The sequence below is a fragment of the Phaethon aethereus genome (genome assembly GCF_964289735.1).
Source record: "Phaethon aethereus genome assembly, chromosome: 9".
Classification (NCBI taxonomy): Eukaryota; Metazoa; Chordata; class Aves; order Phaethontiformes; family Phaethontidae; genus Phaethon; species Phaethon aethereus.
The window spans coordinates 17318916-17336094 of record NC_138585.1 but is presented as its reverse complement, the minus strand read 5'-3'; positions in this window follow the sequence as shown (position 1 = coordinate 17336094).

The following is a 17179-nucleotide window of genomic DNA, read 5'->3' as shown; positions in this document are numbered from 1 at the left end:
TTTTTCCTCTTGCCCTTGTCTGAGCTGGTCACCCAGGTGCAGCTGCAAATGAAGCTCCCCCTTACTAGGCTCATCTTGGGGGGCTCGCCCAGCCTGGTGGGGATGAGCATTCCCACCATTCTGGGGGCCTGGCTGCCATCAGCTGGGGCAAAGCTCACAGCATGGTGCTCAGTGCAGCTTTCTGGCTCCAAACTTCCATTTTCCTCTTGAAGGCGATGCTGGGGCTGTGCCACCTGCCAGAAACCAGAACAGAAAGAAGCAACAACTGCTCAAGAGGGGAGAAACCCTGGTAAGGAGTGGCTTTGAGGGCAGCAGAGACCTGCCAGAAGACCGTGAAACCCAGTGGAAACAGAGAAGAATCACTTGTATCTTGTACTTTGTCGGCACCATCAGCAAGTTTCTTTTTCCCTTACCCCCAGTAAAACCAGTGCAGCCTTGTGGGAGCCAGCCTGGGCACTGGGATAAGGGGTGAGGCATACCAGGCACCACAGTTTGTCCCCTGCAGGGGCTCGAAAGTCCTCAAGAAACTTCCAGAGGGGACCAGATGGAATCAACATCCGTTTGGGACAGCTTTCACCCTTCTTCAGGGCAAGGGAGTGGATGTGGTGGCCCCCTTTGGTCCCCGGAGCTGCTGAAGGCTCCCAGTAGCCACCATGGGCAGTGCCGTAACTCCCACAACATTCACTCATGGCAACACATGGCTCAGCCCATTGGGGCTTTTTGCAAGCAGCAGCCCTGCTCCTTGCCGGTGGCTCCGGCAGAGACGTGCTGTGGCCGGCTGGGCTTGGCTCGCCCGGAAAGCCAAGGCAGGAGGCAGCCGCAGCAGGCGAAGTGGGAGCTCAGTCAGCAGTTTTGCTTTTGGCTTTCCTGTCAGATACGACACTGGTGAGACAGTGGGCCCTGCTTCATATTTTCCGTTCTGCCTCTCGGGCAGCGGAGGTGCCATGTCTTCAGCCCTTCCTGCACCCCCCAGCTGCAGCCATGGCTCCTCCAAGAGTGGTTGGGGCTGGGTCCCTTCTTTTCTTGATAGATGATGGTCTGCAGCTGGCTGGAGGCTCCCAAGCCATCTGGTGGGGTTGGAGGTGTAGCAAAAGCATCTCCCGCTGCCATTTGGGATGGGAGAGCACCCAACCTGCAGCAGTGCCTGTGCCCCCCCGGCCCCCAGCAGCATGGTTGCAATCCTGCCCCTTGCAGGGAGCAAGGCTGGGGCCTGGGGATGCTCCAGGCTGCCAGGCACCACTTCCCGTCCGTGCTTGGAGGGCAGGGTGCCCAGCACTGGCAGAGACCCGAGCTACGCTCCCCTGTGCTGGGCATGGCACCGGCTGTGCCAGCCGGAGCGGGAACAGGGCTGGGATGAGCTCCGGGCAGGATGCAGGTTTCAAGCCCCCAACTGAGCATCCCTGAACCAAGCAGTGCCCTGAGATGGATGTCAGCCTCCACGCCCCAGCATCCTGCTGGGGGATGGGGAGCTGAGGGTATTTGTGTGCAGGACCTGCTCTTGTCTTTCCGTGCAAGCCAGGAGAGCAGCCACCTACGGTTTTGACTCTCCCTCCAGTGTGGTGACAGCAGTTCAGTCTTCCTGGAGTCACTGCCCGGGATCTGGAGGAAGCTGTATTACCTCCCATCCTGAGAAGTTCCCATTTCTGGCTTTTGCAGCCCCACCATCCCACATCCTTCTTTCCTCTGCCCCTGACTCCATATCACAGCCCTCCTGCTTTTGCCCACCACTGCACCCGTACCAGCTGGCTGCCCGCTATTTGTGCCAGCTGGCAGGTTTATGCCCCTTTTCTCCACTCCAAATTAAGCAAGGACCCAAGCAAACTCATTTCCACCTATGATGCTAAGGTTTGCATCAGATTTTCTGGGCGGGCCTGAGCTGACACCCTCAAGTCTTTTGGCTTTCCCTGCCTGCACCAAGAAGAGGTTGGGCTGCGATGTGCCTCGTATGGTTGTGGGGCACATCATTTCTGCCGCAGCTGCTTTGCTGGCTTTGGAGGGGCATGGGTGGCAGGGTTTCAGTGGTCTTTGGTTTAGGCTGCGGAGAAGAGGTTTGCTGCAGAGCAGTTAGGCAGACCCTACCACCTGGCTCTGGTTTTTGACCTCGCTCCGAGCAGCATCGCAGCCGCTGGGGCTAACCCCTGTGCCTCAGAGCCACTGGCCACCGACAGAACAAGAGCAGGGCCCCAGCCTGGTCCTCAGCATCCCATTTTGGGAAAACTGAGGCTTACAGCCATGCAAGTGGGAGAAAAACAAGGCCCTATAAAATTAAATAGCACCTGGACCTCACTCGTCTGTGCTCTCAGGATGGGCCATCACTGGGAATGATTCCTGAAAGGCCAGAGGGGACAGGGTGTAGGTTTGGGTTTGCCCACCTGATTCCTATCGGCATCGTGATGTGAGTGATGGAGGATGCTCCTGACAGACACTTCCCCCATGCTTTGTGCTCGCAAGTGCACTGCAGCCAAACTGGGTGGGGGTTTCCAGGTTTTTTTCCCTGTATCACCCCAGACCAAGGATCCCCAGCCTGGCCAGGCACACTCATGTGCAAGCACATGCAAGTGCTCATGAACACACAAATGCCCCCACAACTCCCCATGCAAATTTGTGTGCACACCCCTGGATTTGCACAGCTGCCATGTGCCAAATACATGCACACCCCTGCGGACACACAGCCCCCCAGCCCCAGCCACCCCCTCTGTGTGTGGCAGCTCCTGCCGTGCCAGAACCCGGGTGCAGCCAAGGGGGTGGCTGCGGGTGCCGAAGTTGCCGCGTTTCCTGCACACTCTGGTCTGGCAGTTAGAACAACCTCTTCCAACTGTGGACGCCCGGTGCTCCCCCAGGGAGTGGCTGCCACCACCGTCGGTGCCAAAATGCTTTGTCACCTCCCTGAGACCGCACACCAGCTGGGACCTCCGGAGAGCAGAGCTCATCCCTGGTCCCATGCTGGGGTCTTGCTGATGGGGAATGGCCAGACCTCACTGGGAGAATTCAGAGGGCTGGGACTGATCCCTGCCAGCATCTGCAGGAAGCTGGATGTGTGACTTCAGCATGCCTGAGCTATACCTAAGCAAGCAAAACCCCCTCTACAGATGCTGAAGAGCCAGCCTGGCTCCTTATATACCCCAGCCTTGATTAAAGGTGATTGGGAACAACACGGGAGCAAGCATCCCTTAAAAGAAACCTGAGCCCAAAAAACAGGTCTCAAAAAAACCTGGGCAGGCATGTGAGGAAGTCCTCTCCTGGTGCTTGCAGCAGTGTCTTTAAGGACAGCTGTGCCATGGAGCAGCAAAGCACCATTCCTGCAAAATGGGACATTGCAGATGCCGGAGGGAGAAGGGGTGGTCAGGCCATGTGGCAGTAAGGTCACTTACAAGTGAGCACTGTCCTGGTTGCTGCGAGCTCTCAGAGCTGTGTTTTGGTTTGGGAGAGGTGGGCTGGAGGTGCTGCAGTGGGGTGATCTGTGGGTGGGACTGGTCAGTTGGGCAGTACGGTGTGGGAGCACTGCCATGGCCTTGACTTGCTGGGAAAGTGTCTGTCGCTCCTGGAAGAGACGGGCTGGGGTAAGCTGGTGGGTGCCATGGTTGGTGATGGGAGGGATGGACTGCTGGGCAGGTTGCCTGGGCCCCTAACCACGGCCAGCTTGCACAGCCCTGGTGTGTCCTGAAGGGGTCCAGGCCCACAGCATCTCCTCCGTCCCGTCCCAGTGAGAGCCTCGCCTAGCCTGCTGTAGGCTCGCAGAACATCTGCGTTTCCTCCCACTGCCCTAATTTTGCTTTCTCTAGTTTTGATTTGAGTCAGCTCCAGGGTTTCTCCTTCTCTCTCTTCCTCCCTTTGACGGGATGTGCTGATCGAGGATGCCAGCGGGTCAGATCCTGATGCATGGGGGCTTGGAGGGCCAGGCAGGAGCCCTGGGCCTGCCTGCTCTACCAAGCCCAGGGCCAAGCCCACTGCCTGTGGCACTGGGACAGAGCCCTGTTGGAGAGGACTGAGGGTCTCTCCTTACACCTGGAGAGACCATTATGAGGCCCACCAGATGAACAGGGAGATCAAACCCATGTGGGGTGGTACCTTCCCACATCTTCACATCTACCTCCTCCCTTAAATCTGTCCCCATTGCTCAGCATCCCTCTCCATCCCAGAAGTTCGGGTGATGGGGCAATGTCCAGCTTGGTCATATCTCCAGTTCCAGAGGACCTGACTGCCCTTGTCTCAAATCCACCCTGGGACAGGTGGTCCCCTCTACCATGAAGGGCTCAACCATGAAGACAGTCCATCTTGGAAGGGAACCTACAGCCATTGCTTGTCCCTAGGTGTGGTGGGTTTCATCGTGACGGGGTGACAACCATTCACTTTCAACACTGGCAAGGTTGGAAGGGGGCAGGGGTGCAGAGAGCTGGTGTGGAGCTGTGTCCCAGGAGGATAAGGATGCCCAAGTCACCATCCGCTTCAAGGAAAGGGAAAAAAGAGGATCCAGGAAACTCTACATGAGTCAGCCCGCCTCAGTACCCAGAAAAACATTGGAACAAATTAGTAAGGCCACCAAATGGTAAACACCGGGAGGGCAGCGCTGGGGCTGAGAACACAGATTTAGCAGGAACACGTTGTGTCAAACCAACCTCATTTTCTCTTCACTAGGGTGATGGGCTGAGTACCGCAGGGAAAGTGGGAGCAATGCTATCTTCGTGCTGCCTTATGCGGCGTTCTCATAAGCAAGCTAGGGAAATGGGAAATTCTGCCATTGCGGGTGGATGGCTACCCAAGAAGCTCTATCCCATGAGTGCTTCTCAATAGCTCACGATGGCAGACACATCAAACAGGGCTTTTCTGGGGAAGTGTGGCTCAAACGAAGGCAATATGCTATTGAGGAAGGGTATAGGGGCCACCTGGGAGGAGAGTTAGGAATCAAATTCACCCTGATGACCTGGAGAAAAGAGCAAAAATGCCCTGAAAGAATAACCGATAGAAAAGAATTGGGCATGTTTAGCGCAGGAAAAGATGAGTGAATTCTTCAGAGTGGGAAAAAAGCCCTGGTGTGAGGCAAGCAGTGAAAGACAGAGAAGCCGTTAGGGTTATGCCCTGTTGCTCAGATGACAGCCCATCGGTCTTGCAAGCCTTGCTGTGCCCACGGACACAGCACCCCCACTGCTGAGGGGATGTCCCGCTCTGCGGTCCTGCCTGGGGACCGGGGTTGAATGTCCCTTTCTGCCCCTCCCAGGGACTGCTGGCAGGATGGAGCCACTTGGGTATTGGGTGACCCCAAAGGGAAGGGATGGGTGTCCCAGTGGGGATGGGGCGCACATGGGCCAAGCAGGGTCCTCATGGACAGTGGGGGTACTTTGTCCCTGGGCTGGAGGGGTGGGGGACGGGGAGGCTGACACACAGAGCGAGAGATGGAGAGGAGGAGAAAGGACTTCAGGAAACCTTCCTCCTCTCGCCTGGGTGGCTCACCGCGGGGTGAGAACTGAAGTCAAAAATAATTTCAGGCTGTGTGCAAGCGGCAGGGAAATTACTGCCTGGTCTGCACCTGTGTTTGCCTCCTTCGCGCATCCCGCGGAGGAGCCAGGACCAGCGCGCCGGGATGGAGGGGATTGGCAGGGTCTGTCCCTGGCAGGGTCTGTCCAGCCCAGCGGGCTTGTGCTAGGGCTGGGACTGGGCTCGTCCCCGCTCCCTGCCGAGGCCGGGCTGTGGGGGACCTGCAGGAGCAACTTTTGTTTCCAGGCAGGTGCCGGTAAGCGGCAAGGTGCTCAGGCAGCGCCGAGAGGTGTGTGAAGTGGAACAGGACGTCAAAGCAGTTTCGGCTCTGTGGGTGGTTCTGGGAAAGTCCCTTTAGTAAAAGCAAGTCAAAGGCTTTAATAGAGGGACCAGCACCGGGCTCCTTCTCAGAGATGACTGTGAGGGCTCGGCATATCGTGAGTCGTGATTTGAGTTGTGTTGCCATGACGTAATGGGGGGCTGGTTTCCATCGCAGCTGGGTTTTGGAGGCAGGGCCCGATCCCCGTGCCACGGGTGCCACCGGACCCTCGTTGAGCAATGTGCCTGAGGGACAGCGTTTTGCTCCCTGGGGCGGGCAGTGTGGGGAGCAGTGCCTGCCCCGTGGGGAGCGTCCCTCCGCCCCGCGGCAGCAGCCTTGGGGAGGAAGAGCTGGGCTGAAACCACAGATCCCCCAGATGAAGCAATCGGTTTGTTTGGGTGAATGCGAGACTGCCAGGAGAGAGGGCTGCCTCCCCGGGGGGCTCCTCCTCCTCCAAATAGCTTGAGGTGTCTAACACAGGCGCAGCTGCCCTAGAAGTAGAGGGGAGATGTCAAAACTTGTAGTTTTTTCCTGCATTCAACCCCCACAGGGTAAATCTCAGCCCCTAACACAGAGGGGCCCAAGGGGATGGGCAGATGCTGCAGGGCGGGTGGCCCCATCCTGGTCACCCTGCTGCTGGTGGCTCCACGCCACGCTGGGTCATGGTGCTGCCAGGCACTGCACGGTGCCCGCTGCGAGGCCAGCCCTGCTCCCGCTTTGCTCCCGCTTTCTGCTCTGGGAGGTTTGCAGCCCCGCAGAGGCCTCTGTGGCAGGGGCACGAAGGGGTCTTCTGTAGTGAGCCTGTAGAAATGGGGGCCCCGTGGTCTGGGAAAGGAGTGGGAGGGGGGGCAGGGAGACCTGCTGCTCCCTCTCTTCCTCCCCACGCACCAGACCAGAGCCAGGGATGTCCCCCCGTCCCCACCTGCGAGCATCAGAAACGCTGGTGGGACAACCCCTTCTTCAACATCATGCTTGTAGGGCGCTGCCCCAGCCCAAGCGGGACCCCGTGCCCCCATCGCAGAGCTGTTGGGCAGGGGGTGACCCAGGTCCTATCCACAGGATAGGGCTTTGCTCGCTCTCCTTAAGGATCTGGAAGATCTTGGCTTGTGTCTTCTGCTTCCAGAAAGCCTCCTTTCCTTCCTTCTCGTCCTGTTCCAGTTTGTAGCATCAAGATGTAATTAAGGGTGAAAGGACCTCAAAGCAGGGAGGAACCTTGAAGCTGAAGGTGGGCTCTTCCCCGGGACCTCATCACCACCCTCCACTCTCGCAGGAGCGGCAGCGCACCTTGTGAAGGTGCTGGAGGGCTCTTGGTACAAATGACTCACTGGCTTTTCCCTTCCAGCAGCAAAGATTGAAGGCTCCCTGCCAACCTGTTGTTACTGGGACTTACCTACGTCGCCTGCCTCCCTTTTGGGATCTGGAGGATGAGCCTGATGTGCTGGTGCCTCTTAAGACCTCACAGCCACTTTCACCTACTGCTGGCAGCCATCGTGCCCCTCTTGTGAGGCCACAAGTGTCATCACCCACATCCTCAGCAATCCCGCTGCCCCAGCCGCTGGCACTGCTGCCTGGGGCACCGGGGCTTTTGGGCACTGGGGATGCCATGGAGACATACTTCATTTGAAACCAATGTGAAGTATTTTAAGCCTGATTCTTAGATCCTTCTGCCTTTAAAATAGATCCTTCTGCCTTTAAACAGAGGTCTGTCCTATTGCAGGCTTTAATATCCCACAGTCTTTGTGTTAAACCCTCCTTGCTTCCGGGAGCCTGAGCGCTGCTCCAGGCACTCAACACGAGGAGCTGCCATAATTTTCCATGATGGCTTCATCCTTAGAAGCCACCCAGCACATTTCCTCCAAGGATGGGCGTTTTGGGGTGTTTTGTGCCTTTTCTGTGCACAGGTCGTTCTCCTCTGAAATTTTCACACTAAACAAGATGGTTTTATTTCCACGGAAAGCTGAGCTTGCTTTGTCGAGCTGCGAATCTTCCCCTAATTCAAGACCAGTTATCATTTAGCATCTTATCTGACCTGCTCCCCATCCTATATCACTCTCCATTGGATGTCCTGGGGGACCTGTGCACCTCAAGAGGGGTGAGCTGAGGGGCAGAGGGCTGCAGGCAGCCTTGGCCCTGCTGTTTATACCGTCCTTCAGTGCTCTCAGCTCAGACCACACCTCACCTCACGTGCAGTGCCATCCTCCCTGAGATTCCACCCTGTGGTTTCACATCAGACCTTTGTCTGCTTGAGTTGGCTGAAAGTTGTTAAAAACAGCCCGTGCTTGGTGGTGGCTATCGAGAGAGATAAGGCTACCTGGGGCTTTAGCAGCTGCTGAGTCCTGCGTTTTCAGTGGGTTTCGCTTCCATTACGCTGGGCACAATCTCCGCTGGCTCGCCCCTGCTGCCGCGACAGCGACAGACATGGGCAGCCTGGAGGGGGCTGTGTTTCCAACCTCTCTGCCTATGGACAGAGCAGCATCACGAGAGCACAGGTCGGGGTTGGGGGTTCATGTGCGGGGCTTGGGAAAACCCACCTTGTCCTTGCTTTGGGGGACATTTCACCCAGCCAGGACCTGGTGCAGCGTCAGCAGAGACTGTTGACACAGGGATTGGGATGGGGCGGTGCTGCTTACGTGGGAGCAAAGGTTCCCCTCTCCAAGAACAAAGATATTGTGCAAAGAGGAAGAGTTTGGAGAAGAGAAAGTTGCATACATTTATCAGCACCCAGAAGCCGCACACTTCACCCTGGCCACTGCCTCTTCCCCAGCTCCAGGTGGGACCATGGGGACCTGGCAGGACATTTTTGCAGTGAAGATCATGGACATGCACTTAACAGAGCCATGGGTGCTTCAGGAGGATGATACCCTGCAGGTGCACATCCTCAAGCCTGGCTGGAAGGAGTTTGTGCAGCGCCGTGCGCTTGGAAGGTAGGGTGCTGCCAACCCACTCCCTGTCGGAGGAGGGCCAGGGATGATGGGCTGCCATGTGGATCTTTCCCTTTCTCAAAGTTTGGTTGTAGGAAACAGCTTTTGACAGGAAATGGGCAGTTTGGAGGTGGGTGAGGCTGGGAGGGGTTTTCCCATTTTGTTCCAAGCTTGGTAGGTTATTGCCAAACTGGAAAAAAATCATGATAATTGGAGAGCAGGGGTGTATGGCAGCTCCGCAGGGCCAAAGGGCAGCTGGTGTTTGGCCAGAGTTTCTCCGTGCTGGTGTCAAGATGCAAAGAGCTCCTCCAGCGAGCAGGGGTAGTTATACCACGCTAGGGGCAAATCTGCTGGGTTTGCACGCAGAGGATGAGGAGAGGGAGAGCCACTGTCTGCTGGGACACAGGGCAATGCCTGAGCGGACCTGCATCTGCACCAGGCTGCGGGGTCCCAGAGCAGAGAGAGGCTGTGGCTCTGCATTGCCGATGAGAGGTCCCATACAAACCATTTTGACCTGAGCAGGACCCTGGGCATCAACCGGAGACCTTGCCCGGGTGGCAGCAAATGGAGACCTTGGCTGCCAGCCCCCATGGAGATCGTGCAAGATGAAGAGCTGCAGGTTACTCTCCTTTTGACTCCTCAAGACATCTCCTCACCTGACCTGCAGCCCCCACCCACACCTTCCTTCTATTTTTCTTCTTTTGTTTTTTGACTTCCCTGGCCCTGGCCTTGACACTGGCTTTCTGCTGAGCTGTGATGAGCTGGCACGGGTGAAGGGCTGGAGCTCCAAACAGACCTGGGGCCTGATGCGTCCCTCCCCAAGGACCCCTGCTCCTGGAAGCAGGGCCAGGATGGGCTAGGAGAGGGGACCAGCGTGGTCCCCTGACTCCTAAAATCTTTAATGCTGGTGCCAGCCCTGAGCTCACATCTGTGTTGAACTACCCAGACTGGTGTCATGCTGTTAGGGGGAGGACAGTTTGATGCAAAGCTTGCATGAATGAAGTTAATCCATCAGCCCTGGCTGCCCTGGTCCCTACTGACTGCACAGAAAGCTGCAGGCTCAGCACAGGGAGCCTGGGATGAGCTGATCTCCTCTGTGTCCTGGCAGGTTTCGGTGCTCCCAGTGCTTTCATGAGTGGTCTTCGGCCAAAGTGCATGTGCTGTTCCACATGTGCAGGCACCGGTGCCAGGGCACGGTGTGGATGCGAGCCTTTCGCCAGGCGTGCAGGCGGTGCCCTGACCCCCAGCTGGAGGAGCCCGAATTCAGCCAGGAGACCATGGAGAGACTTCTGCACAACCTGGTGCTAAAGATCCTCAGGTACTTCTACCACGTGACCATCCAGCCCTCTGACCTCCTGGAAGTCGTGGTGAATGCGCCGGTGGCAGGGCCGCATGACAGCACCCGTTGCGAGGGCTGCCAGCTCGGTGTTTGCAGCGAGCTGAGGCTGGCCCCAGCGTCGGATGCCTGCGTACCCTTGATGGACGCAGACAAGGCTCAGACCCATTGCACCCCGAAATGCTGGGGCACGAGGCACTATGCAACCCCAACCCACCACCCCTCTCCCTTCCATAGCAACTCCCTCTGGAAAAGTTGCTGCTGCATTGGCAGCTCTTTGCTCTGCCTTGTGGCAGTGCTCCTCTTCATCCTGCTTTATTTCTCCAGGAACTAGTGGGACCTGGGGCTCACAAAGAGGAATGGGGTGATGGCTGGGGAGGCTGATGGAGCGCCTGGAAAATTGGGTGCCCAAGGTCAGCCCTTGCTTGTGGCACGGTGAGGCTTCCCTGGCTTGTGGGGGGACAGGGACACATCAGGGTGCCTCAACCAGGCACCTCGTCCCACAGCCTCGGGGAGCCCTGTGGGTAGGTCGGTTTCTTAGAGGAAATAGAGGAAATATTCTGCATGAGGACAACCCTTAGCTGCTCCATGTGATGCCTAGAGTGTACTTGCAAGAATAAAACAAGCCCTCTCTCCTCAGCCCAAGGATGCATTTGTGCTTTTTAATTTCTGCAAAGTCTTTTCTAGGTACGTGTGAACGGCTCAGCGGGAGGGTGGCGGCTGCCTTTATCCACCAGCTGGGCTCAGCCTCCAGGGAGGCACATCCCGATGCTCTCCTTGGCCTTGGTGGAACTGGGCACCCAACGCAGCTGAGGGGCACCTAGAGTTGGAGGTTTGCAGCAAAGTCACGGGGAGCTGGTGCCAGTGGACACTGGCACTGCCTCCCTATGAGCTGTGTGCAGCAGCGTCTGCTCTGGCCCCGTGCACCAGTGGATGTCCGTTGTGTCACCAGGGGCCCAGAGATTGCGTTGTCCTCCAAAAACATCTAGGTGCTGAGCTTTCACAAGGGCATTCTTTATCAGGGAGTGTAGTGACAGGATGAGGGGTAGTGGTTTTAAACTGAAAGGGGGTAGACTTCAACTAGATATTTGGAAGAAATTCTTTACTGTGAGGGTGGTGAGACACTGCAACAGGTTGCCCAGAGAAGCTGTGGATACCTCCTCCCTGGAAGTGTTCAAGACCAGGTTGGACAGGGCTTTGAGCAACCCGATCTAGTGAAAGGTGACTCTGCCCATGTCAGGGGGGTTGGAACTAGATGATCTTTAAGGTCCCTTCAAACTCAAACCTTTCTATGAGTCTATGACTATGGCTCTGAAAAACACCCTGGCAAACACAAACCCCTCCCGGCTGGCTGGGCACCCTGCGGTGGGGGCAAAGGGTGCCCAAGGTTGGTAAGCACAAGAAGGCTGTGGCAGCAAATCCCAAGTCTCTGCCCTGTTCGGTCAGTCACGGGGAAATTGCACTACACTGGGCTACAGGGGCTGGGCAAAGGGGAGGATGCTGACTCCTGCCTGCTGCTACTTTGCCCTGCAGGACTCAGGGGACCTGGTGGGCATCATAAAGTTGGGAGGAAAACTGTTGTCCCCCTGCAGCCTGACACCCCTCAGCTTCTTACCTTCCCTGCAGGGGAGCTGCTGGGCTCCTGCAGGACTTACCCATGGGGACAGCATGTCCTGTAGGCACAACTTTGGTCCAGAAAACCAAGGTGAAATTGGTCTGTAAATACTTGCCAAAGTTTTTGAAATAGCCTGCACAACATAAGCTCCAGATACAATCGTGGCTGCCAAGGTCCATCTGCCATGGGGTCCTGGGTTGGGCAAGTGGTGGGGAGAATCAGAAGTGAGGCAGCAGAGATATCAACTGCTCTGGTATGATCTTCCCTGTGACCCGAAGTTCAGAGTCTCTCCTGGATTTCTTTTTTCATATAAACAGCCTGATTGCTCTCCTGACTCTGTTATGCATCTGGAATCGCCTGTGGCAGGGAGCTCCCAGGGTAACCTTGTTGCTGAAATGCTTCTTTTGTGTGTTGTGTTTGCTTGAGTTTTTGTGTCCCCCTGCTCCATCCCTGGTGGGTGATGCCCTGTGGGCAGCTCACGGGCAGAGCCAGGGACACATTGCCCCTTGCTGCTCACGGCAGGTGGAAAAAGACATGCAGGAGCTGGACAAGAACAGTTTGGGCACTGTGGGCAAACCTCCTTTTGGTTTCATTTCTTGTGCTCAGGCGTTGGCTCCCTGCCTGCTGTCGACCGAGCCAGCCAAGCCCAGGGCTCCTGCCTGGGGCAGGCAGCAGGGGCAGCTGGGCACCCCCAGGCAGTCGCAAGCCCAGCCCCTAGAAGAGATGCACCCACTGTGGATGGACACCTGGAGGGAGATATGTTATGACCTGATAGATGAGGTGAAGCCAGAGGATGAGTGGGACCTGAAGATCATCCAGGGTCTCACTCCCGAAGCCTTGCCCTGGAGCTGGACACCGGTGGTGGAAGAGCATGACTTGACCAGGCAAGAGCAGTGGGCATGGGGCAGCCAGGGATGGGTTCAGAGGGCAGGGTGGAACGCTGCCTGCACAGGCAGAGCTGCGGGAATTACCTCTTTTGTCTATGAGCTGCACCGAACCCCTGTTTTGAAGGCACACCCCTGCTGCTCCCAGGGGAAGCAGTCTGCCTCTGCTCATCTCTCTCTGCCTGCTTGCCCGGGGTTTATGGGACAAAACTTTGGGTCTGGCAGGGTCTCACGCTCTCTCACAAGCTGTTAAACCATCACGGTAATGGAAGCCTCCCCCATTTCCCGTGCCTGGCCCAGCTTGAGGGACGGTCACGTCTCAGGCAGTGCTAGGCAAGTTTGTGTATCTATCTGCGCTGTGCTTCCATTTCCCCATCTGTAGAATGGCTCATGGCACTTGGTTCCTGCAGTGCTGTCAGCCAGGAGAAGAGCTCGGTGTGCAACTGGGGCTGGCATTTGGCTCACACTGGGGCACCAAGGCTACTGCTTCAGCCCCTCTGGGGTAATACTGTGGGGCATATTTGGGGCGGGGCACAGGGGTGGAAGCAGGTCAGCCCCTCCATCTGCAGCCAGCCAGGGTTTCTGTGCTGGGCGAGGGACAGCCCAGGGCTGGGCAGCAGCATCCTGAGTCCCTCCCCAGTACCCAGAGGGCAAGGTGGGTTTTGGGAGCCTCCAGCTTCATTTTGCAGGAGGTGGGGGACTGGGCCTGATTCCCCACCTGAGGATCACCAGAAAGGAAGGGGGATGCAGCAGTGGGTGTTGTACCCAAATTCAGTGTGGTTGGAAGAAGTAAGTCTGGGGGAAAGTGGGAGAGTGCCCAAATGGCCCCTGCCACAGGCATCCGCTCACTCCCCGTCCCCTCCAGCATCTCACCACCCTGGACACACATGCCCATGGGGCAGGCAGGGAGGATTGGTTGCCCCTGTCTCGCTGAGGCAGCATGGATGTGGGGTGATGCTGTGGCCAGCCCCATAGCTCTGTGCTCCTCTCCCTTTGACAGCCTCCATCCCACCACTTGGGCTCTCCTCTCTTTCAGCTTCTGGTGCTCCCGCTGTGAGCCCGTCCCCTGGGGAAATGGGGTGCCAGTGGCGAGTGTGCCGTTGCCAGCCCACCACCAAGCCCCGGGCAGGTCTAGGAGCAACTCAGGAGACATCACCCCCTGTTGTGCCTCTGCCATCCTCATCGTACTTTCCATTTTCATTGCATACCTCCCACAGAGAGGCTGGCCAGGGACCTGTATTAACTCCATCAACTTCCCAGCTTGCTCTGCCTTAGTGGGCCCAGGCACCCATGGGGGGCATGCCGGCTGCTGGGGTGGGGGTTTCTAACACCCCCCCGAGTGATGAGCTGCATCACTCACTCTTTGCCATGTTCTCTGGGGTTCATACGCTGCCTGGGGGGTCAAGGAGCAGAAACACAGACACTGAGGGACCTGCTGCTCACTGCAACTAGTAAGAGCTCAAGTGAACAACCCCCAAACTACTCCAGGTACTGAAATTGTTTTTTGGGCTGTCTGGCAAATGAGTCCAACGAGGGCCAGACCTGCAGAGCTTCCAAGGCAGCTGCATCCATCCCCTCCTGACTTTGCAAATGATTTGATGCTGAAGATGGACATGGTAAGAAAGATTTCACAACTGAATTAATGGAAGAAAGATGTGATGAAAGGAAGGCATTAACCAAACCCAGTGTCACTGGTGCAGCTTGCACAGCATCAAGCCCTGGCTACGCAGCTTTCCAGGTGTTCTTCTCCCTGCTGTGTCCTGCGGGGCCTTTTACACTGCTGACTGTGGATTTGCTTTTTTTGCTGGCATAAGATTTTTCCATATTTTCATATATGCAACCTGCAGGCTATTGGTTAAAAAAATCAAAATAACAAGAAAAGCCTGTATGATCCAGGGGCCATGTGGATTTTGTTTCTTAAGTGCTCTGTCCCGCTCATCCCACCAACTCTCCCCCTTCCCCAGCGGCTTCTCCGCAGCCTCTGCAGCCCTGGCCATGGAGCCAGCAGATGGAGCTGTGAGATCTCCGGCACTGCACTGGGAAGCAATGGGACCAGTGAGCCGCCAGCACTGGGAAGGGCAAGCCCTTCCCAGATGGGAGATGCTCTCCCCTCTGTCCCTGTGCCAAGCTGCTTCCCTGTAGGGTGGCCCCCTCAAACCATATTCTACGTGAATATGGTCCTGGTCTGTGGACGAGCTGTGATTTCCCAGTCTCAGAGCACTGGAGATGAACACACAATGCAAAGTGTGGGGCCTCAAACCCCTCCTGGCCCCCAACTCTGCCCAGGGGACAGTGGTGCCACAGCAGCAGGGCTGAGGACCAGCGTGGTGCCACCAGCAGGGACTTCCACAGAAAGGAGAGCCAGAATGACCTCTCCCCCTTGAGTGAGCATCAGTGATGTCTCCAGCATTTTTGGCAGGGGAACAGTTGCTGAGTGAGTGCTTGGGACCCAAAGGGTCTCATATATGAATGGACCTGTCTTTCTGGAGGAGGTTTCTCCTTGCTCAGCTGTCCAGGGCTGAGTGGCTCTGCTGGGGAGGAGGAGGCTGATCCTGCAGCCTGGACCAACTCCCTTCCCTCCCGCGGCTCTCCCCGTGCTGGGAGCAGCCCGCCCTCTCCCTGTCGGCGTTATGTCATGAAGCAGAGACATGGCCAAGTTTCTTGCTGCCATTGCCCGTAGCCCTCTTCTTTCCATGCTGAGGTTTTCCCAGCCCAAGTCATCATGTCTGGCTGTCTGCAGCCTCCCCAGCCACCCAGCTGCTGAGGGGGAACTCCCTCGCCTCCGCCTGGGAAGACAGCTCTGGTGGAGACCACATCCCTGCGGGGGTCCTTATTTTCTTGCTTGGGTCTCTCTGGTCTTTTACAAAGGCAGAGCCATCCCCTGCTCCCCTGCAATGCCCTCTGCACACACCCCGCACTCCCCACCCATGGCCTTGCGTGCATACGCTGCTTTTTCCCTGCTCCCCTGCCCGATGCTGCCTGCTTGCCTGCCTGTCTCCTCATATGTGTGTGCATGTCTGGAGGTCCTCTTCCCCCTCCATCGTGTAACCCCTTCATCTTCTCCCCATTACTTAGAGACACCCATGCATATGTAGGCTTCTCAGCCACAGCCTCATTTTTGGGCTCCTTCTAGGATACCCCACTCTGATGTGCGGTTGTGCCTTTCTCCCACTTGTTTCTTAGCAAACTGCTCTCAAAGCGCTGCTTTTCATGGCTTTTGGTAATTTGGGAGCCCAGAGCAAGCCCCCACGGCTCAGTTCAGCCCCCAGGGCTGATGAGCAGTGAGCAGCCCCCCAGGTGGCATGGGGACAGCGAGCCCATCCCGGGGAAGGTGGCTGAGGGATGCAGGATGCTCTCTCTCCCCATGGGTCCTGGGCAGGTCCTGGTTGTCCCCTTTGGTCTGTCCAGGGCTGGATTCTGCCACAGCCGACTCTCAGCTCATGCCTGGCACTGGGAATGAGCAGGGATGGGCAAATCCCACCCAGGGATGTTTTGCTGGCCTTTCACCAGAGCCAGACTGATAAATTGCTGTCTCCACGCCTGTGTCCCTGGAGAGAAGCTCTCACCACCCCGGCAGGTCGCGAGGTGCCAGCAAATGCAAAGCCCGTTGTTGTTGCTCTCGCTTTCCTCCTCCGCTGCGCGTTCCCAGCCCTCCCTGCAGCCAGCCGCAGCGGCCGCGGGGCATGAGGGGTTGGCACTGGCAGCCCGGCGGCTTGGTGAGCAGGGGTGAGGGCTGGGCTGCGTTGGGGATTTCCCGGCAGAGCTATCGACGGGAGGCGGAGAAGAGTCTGTATTTATGACTGATCTATTATAGGGCAGCAATATTTTTTAACTTGCCCTGGAGTTGTCTAGGCTCAGATCCTACAGATGGTGGTTTAATGCTCAGGGGACCATGCCTTGATTTTGCTTTTTCTCTCTCCTCCTATTCACCCCTCTGGTGTCTCTGGATATGTTAGCAGACCCGTGAGTGAGTGAGCCAGATCCACTGCCCTCCTCCCTGCTGTCAACCCAGAGGAGCCCGGCGCTGTTATTTCAGTTCTGTGCCGTAGGAAAATAGGGATCAATAAACCAGCTCTCAGCCCTGCATCCAGGCGCATGGTAGGAAACAGTGCCCACGATTCTAAGCTCTCTCCAAAGCCTGGATTTTCACAGCTTGTGATACAGAGAAGAGATGTCCGGCAGAGCTATGTCCCTGTCTCAGCTCCCGTCTGTGCTTGCTGCAGAGCCTCTGCTGTGAAGATGCGCTCTCTCAGTCCAACAGCTGGCAGGGATGGGCTGATTTTTCAACTCTTTTAAAGCAAAAGTCACATACTGTTATTTTTTTCGCATGTCAATTGAACCCAAATTTAATTGCTATTCTCAGCATACAGGTTGCTGCACTCTCCTCCTGCCACCGCCCTTGTCTTCAGTGTTGTGCTAAGGCTCTAAATAATTGGAGGGCAGGATCTCATCTGTTGCCGCTTTTTGCAATTTATATTCACGGCTGGCCAGGGTCTGTCTCAGCCTGTGAAGCTGTGCAGGCCATGGCTGAGCATCCGTTGGGGTGAGGGATGGTGGGAGAATCCTCCCGGGAGCGCAGGTGTGCGTGGCAGAGACTAGCAACCAGCCTTGACCATGCCCGTCTTGGAATAA